The sequence below is a fragment of the Phoenix dactylifera genome, chromosome 14 (genome assembly GCF_051530095.1).
Source record: "Phoenix dactylifera cultivar Ajwa chromosome 14, Ajwa_hap1_PhDact_Kaust_v1.1, whole genome shotgun sequence".
NCBI classification, from domain to species: domain Eukaryota; kingdom Viridiplantae; phylum Streptophyta; class Magnoliopsida; order Arecales; family Arecaceae; genus Phoenix; species Phoenix dactylifera.
This window is the reverse complement of record NC_143203.1, coordinates 18,194,983-18,201,172: the sequence shown is the minus strand read 5'-3', so window position 1 is coordinate 18,201,172 and position 6,190 is coordinate 18,194,983. Positions and strand designations below refer to the sequence as shown.

General features: G+C 37.9%; 1 pseudogene across 1 annotated transcript; it reads left to right on the top strand.

The window, feature by feature from the left end:
• The first annotated feature begins 973 nt into the window (after positions 1-973).
• Positions 974-1,944, top strand: LOC103720946 (protein DMP2 pseudogene; annotated as a pseudogene). The gene has a single exon (XR_015973182.2). The product of XR_015973182.2 is annotated as a protein DMP2 pseudogene (transcript).
• Positions 1,945-6,190: the final 4,246 nt, after the last annotated feature.

Genomic DNA, 6,190 nt, shown 5'->3' with positions numbered 1-6,190 from the left:
TGTGAGTTAGCATGGACGGGTCAAGGACAGTTTTTTCCTGGCTTCAAAAATTTATGCAGATATGAAAAACAGAAAAATAATATCGAATCTGCAAATTGAAAAGTGACTGTATTTTTTTGAAAAATCCTCTCATTCTTATTAGTTATTAAATTACAGTAAAGTATTTTAGTCATCAATTGTCCATTTATCTTTTTAAATTTGCTATCCAAAATTTCCTATAAGCTTCCCATTTCAATCACCAATCTACCTGCAAATTGCATTCACTTTTTTATCATAACATTAATGATTAATATTTATTCTGGTGAGGCACAACAAGTAGATTTGAACAAGTTTACATTAAGAAATAAGGTCGTTAGTAATTTATATCAGAAAATACAAGAAATAAGATTGTTCGTAATTTATATTAGCAAATATAAGTTGTAGAACAACTTAGAATGTTTAGTCCCTGATAGCATATTTACCTCCTATCAGGTTTTGACAAGTTAAAAGATAATGAGTGCATTCTTTTTAGTGAATGTCCTACGGGTAGTTGTTAAGAGGAACCATTGGTGGACATAAATTGACAAGTTTTTATACCAAAACTTGAGAAGTTTGGATGAATAAGCGAGCTCGATATAAGTGTATACCAATAAGAGAAATCTTCTCTTTTATGTATTACTTGAGCATAACCACAGAAGGCACGTCATGTAACATCTTCAGCTTTGTATATGAGCCTTGATTGGATAGCTGTATTGGATAAGAACAAGATGTAAAAATGCTGAACTATATGCCAAGAATCGGAAAGTCAAAACGAAGTTTGAGCTTCACAAGCGAGGAACCATGTTAGGTAAAGCCCATAGTTTTTCAGCCATGGAGCTTCAATTGAGGTGTTTTCAAGAGCCTTGGCTCTTTGATGTTTTCAAGAGCTAAACCATACTGGTAGGTTTATTTCAAATCCTTGATATAATAAACAGACAAAATAACTAACATTCAACCCAATCACTAACCAAACTTCAGCATCGGCAAGCACTGACTCTTAGTTAGGCCAAAGGATAACACTCCTCAGAGACTGAAAGCAAACCATCATACTTGCAAAGAATAATACCTTTCTTCCATCACCTACAACTTTGCTCAGCCTCCTTATAAATAGGAACATTAGTGTAACTTCTCTTTTCGCACAGCCTCTGATTCAGAAGAAATCCCGGTTCAAGAAAGCAAACAACAACATGACAGGAGAGAACCAGTCCTCAACCAGTTCTTCCAATACCACAACAAAGAAAAACGTGGGAGACAAGACCTTCCAAGGGGTTGGTAACCTTATCAAGGTCCTCCCTAGTGGGACTGTTTTCCTCTTCCAATTTCTCAATCCTCTCCTCACCAACAAAGGCAGCTGCCACACTGCAAATAAGTATCTAGCTGGTGCTCTCCTGATCATATGTGGTCTCTCTTGTTTCTTTGCTTCCTTCACTGATAGCCACGTCGGGAGCAACGGAAAGATTTACTATGGAGTGGCGACGACGAATGGACTGCACACCTTCTCCGACCCGGACTCGAGCAAGAAGAACCTCTCCAAGTACAAATTACGCTTTTCAGATTTTGTGCATGCGTTCCTTGCACTGATTATATTTGCAGTCATCGCTCTCCTCAACTCGAACACCATCAAATGCTTCTATCCTTCTTTTGAGTCTACTGAGAAGAAACTGATGATGGCCTTGCCTGTGGTGGTAGGAGGCATATCAAGCTTTGTCTTCATGGTGTTTCCCAGCACTCGACATGGCGTCGGGTACCCTCCTACACAGACCAAAGATGACTCTTCTGAGTAGTATGCAATATAGGATGGTCCATGTGGTATAATATGTATTCACTTAATTTAAGGTATGGGAGAGGAGACTTCTCCTTTTCCTTGGAATCAATGATATGTTTTCAACTTGTTGCATATGAACTGAAAAAAGCATGATTTGGTCAGTGACTTTGTTCTCATGCTCTTGTTTGTTTGGGCACCATGTGAGTATCTTACTCATGGACCTAAATTTTCTTGTTTGGAAAAACTTATCACCTATCTAGGAAACTTGAGGTGCATCCCTATTTCCCTACTTGCCTATTCATTTAAAAAGCACAAATAAATCAAAAGCTATATGAAATGCAGTCCTATATTAATATCCATTCAAGCCATGAGGTGCATGGGAGCCCTTATAGTTATTTTGTTTTGTATCTATAACTCTACCTGGTCTTCCATATCTACAGTTCTCCACCTAGCCACTGCTAACAAGGGAACTGATATTTTTGGCAATGAGACAATGGTCAGGTACACAGGGCACATTCCCAACTCCTTTCTCTCAGTAAAGAAAAGCCAAAACATATGAAGCACAACCAATTTTGGTTTTGCCATAGAGCCATCATCAACTTCTAATGAAGTTTTCACATTCTGAGGTACATTGTGACCTCTGTCAGAAGAAACTTTGGACCACATCCTCATTGATTGTACGTAAACGAAGGCTGTCTTGGAGTTGGCTACTTCAGCTAGAATCGACATGCAGATAGTTAAAAATATATGTTGAAGTTAGGGTGATCTGTACACAAAGGTAAAATAATTAAAAATCATACAAATACAAATATAAATATAAACATAAACATAAATATGAAAATAAAGATAAAGCTAGAAGTATTAAAAAATATATATTGAAGCTAGGGTGACTTTCTGTTCATTAGCCATGAGGAAGTCAGGGTGTAGCCTGTCTTTGGAGCCCAAGGAAATTCCTCATCAAATTTGGCAATTAGCTCCTTGAATTGGCTACTCACATCACTTAAATTCTCACACTTGAGAAAGGGGTTTGATCGTCATGACATCATCAATGATTGCCTCCAACTGGCCAAGGAATCAAGCCACTTGTAAGTGGCAGCTTGTTATCTTCATCTTAAGCTTGATAATCCTTGAATTGAATCAAAATGACCTTTTTTCAGTCTTTTTGTCTTGAAATTAGCAATTTCATTACAAGCAGACTTTGGCTCTATGAGCCACAGAAATCAGTCCAAAGGCTTATGAGTCCAACTGAATTTGATCCATTCTAAACTGTACTTGTTTCAAGCTTGATTTGGTGCCTGACTCAAATGGCTCCAAGCTGCATGAAATAAGCTCACGCTATTCCAAAGAACAAACAAAGCTGAGATAAATCCTGAAACTCATTCTCCAAATAAAATTTCAACCCACTTTGTTCAGGCGCCGGAGATTAAAGTTCCAAAGCTTTATTTTTGTAATGATAGGCCTTTCAACTTGATGCTGTGTCATATCTTGAGTGTATCCAAAACAAAGCCAATTTGTGCTTAATATTCAAAAATAATAATAATAAGGCTTCCATAATATTTAAAGAAATCTGAACCCTCGTATTACTTAAGACTGATGGACAACCATCATCATATATATAACATGCTTACAAGTATCTTCAAACTCTCTTCTAGTTGCATTTTAAAGCCTGCAACTGAATAACAGAACCCAATTTTCACTTGAAAAAAGGAATAACAAAACTCATTGTTTTAAAAGTCAGAGAATAAGACATTCAGGCTAGTATTAAAGTGAGGCAAGTAGGTTGAGAGACCAATACCAAATTGTAGAAAAATAATCCATGCTTTCCTTTCTATCAGATGCTTTACTAATTAAAACCTCGTATCATAGAAACCAATACATTACGTGCTAGGTGCAAGGCACAAATATGTCCATCACACAACCCTTTTTATTATCGCTCTTCACCTCACATCAAGCCTAGAGGTGTCTCTTGGAAAGCCTTGACAAGGTAATCAGGGTAATCCCTAGATCAACCTTCTTTATTGATTTATTTCGCACTATTGAATTAATCATATTTAATTAAAATAATCAATTTTGATTTCAACATGGATTGCACCTTTGGAATGTTGTAATGTTCATCTTCTTTGTCATTTTGCATCTGCCTTTCCTTGCAGTTCATCCCTTTACATCCATCTTTTCAGGAAAGTTAAGCATTTGAGTAGTACTTTAAGTTCCTTGACAGTGCAAACCATGGTCCAACGAACCGGTCCGTACCGGCCGTTCGGGTCGTATCGGACTGATCCGGCGTATAACCAGTATGTCGGAGCCGTAGAAACCGGTACGGGCCGAACCTAGCTGAAACCAGGGAAGATGAAGAGAAGGAGAGAGAAAGCGGAGAAGAGAGGGAGGGAGGAGAGGTCTCCGCCACCCGTGGAGGGCCGCGAGGGGCCGGCGGAGGCTGAGGGGGGCGGCGGAGCCCGCGGGGAGGGGCGGGGGAGCTCGCGGAGGCCAAGGCCGCGGCTGCGTCCCCTGTTTCTTTCGAAACAAAGAACGCGGCCGCGGAAAAAAAAATTAGAGATTTTTAAGTGAAAAATTTGAGAATTTTTAAGTGAAATTGGCAACCAATTTGCCGACTTCACTTAAAAATCCTATATTTTTTAAGTGAAATTGGCAACCAATTTGCCGGCCCCCCGCAACCCTCCGCAAGAGGCCTCTCCTCTCCTCCCTCCCTCCCTCCCCCGCTCGCTCTCTCGTTCTCTTCTTCTTCCTCGGCTCCAGCAGAGAAGAGTGCTCCGATTCGGTACCGGTTTAAACCGATACAAATCGGAACAGTACCGATCCAGTAGGTGACCGGTATGCCTACCCGTACGGCGAACCTTGGTGCAAACATTTAGCACATATATGTATTTGTCTTGAACCTTCCATATAATTCACATTTAGTGCTTTAACATTGTTCTGGCAACTTAATCAATCAAGCAGAATTCTGCTGATAAAATCTTAAGCAGTGATTGTGCCAGAGTGAATTTTGTTTCAACAAGTCGTCCTCCATCTTACAGCACAAAGTTGGCCGTCCTTTTATGTTTCTGTGCAACTTCATTCAAATTAGAAGCACATCCAGCAATAACTTCAAAACCAATGGCTAAATGTGGCAATAAGTCTGAAATATAAATCTTAATCCTTAAAGTTTCACACTACAATATGAACTTTAATCTTCTTACTTGGCAAAACTATTTCTTAAGTTAGGGTTCAATAAGTTTTCCCTCAAAATAAGGAAAAAAAAAGGAATTCTATGATTCACCTGTTTTTGATAATACACTGCTTTGTGGTCCAGAGGGGTACCATAAACCAACAGAAAGCATTTTTGTGAATCTAAAACGAGAAAAAAGTTGGGACTTGGGACATGTGTTTGTTGTACAGTTCATACATAAAAAAGAGCATAACTACACCTACAAAGCGGTGCATAAAATTATACATAGTATTTACTGATTTTGCTTAGACATGCAAACGCCTTAATAATCAGTAGGCATATGAGATTAGTCACTAACAGTAGGCCTTGGAGCCTCAAAAAGAATAGATTTTGAAAAATATTAATCAGCAGGAAATTAGTTACAGGACAGTCGCATGTAATGTCTACTATGTTGTTTGAAGGCCACTTTCCTGCATCTAGTTGATACAGATTCAAATGGCTGAAAGGAAATACTTTACGATCACTGCAAACATCTAAAACAATTATAATTAATAATCATTGTCCTAATAGGACCACCCAACATAACTGTTACATGAAAGGTAAAAATGTTAGGGGAAATAAAGTGCATGGTAGAAGGAATACGATGTACAGGGCCTCCAAGCCTCCACATAGCAAAGTCCCAATTGTTCATATGATGTCAGTGCTCACACTGATTGCTGTAACAGCCAGCCATCACCAGCTTGCTGGCAGAACCTAAAACAGCATACAAAACTTGATTTAATGCATCTCATGAAAATGTAATTTGACTTTTTCAAAAGTGAAAGCATATGCTTTGTATCTCCTAATCAGTTGAAATCAATCAGATATTGTCTAGCAAGTTTATGATAATAAAGTAATAATAAAATGTTTCCAAGCTTGCAAAAGCAATTCATACTTTTTCCAATGCATTTGTCCTTTACAAGGATTTATGATCTGCAAAGAAAAAATTCTGATGATAAATAGGATAGCAAAATGCTTCCTAAAGCCAGGGGTGGCACAATGCATTTGGGGGTCCAAGGCGAACTCACTAAGATAGGCCTTTTTTTTTATAAAATATTTTAGTAAGTGTAAAATATTTTAAAATTTTACTTAAAAATAATTCGTCTAGCTTTTTGAGATGCAAAATTACTAGTTTTACACTCAATATTTATTAAAATACTATTTTCAATCGATAATATAAATAATCCATTTAATCTTTCTTGTGA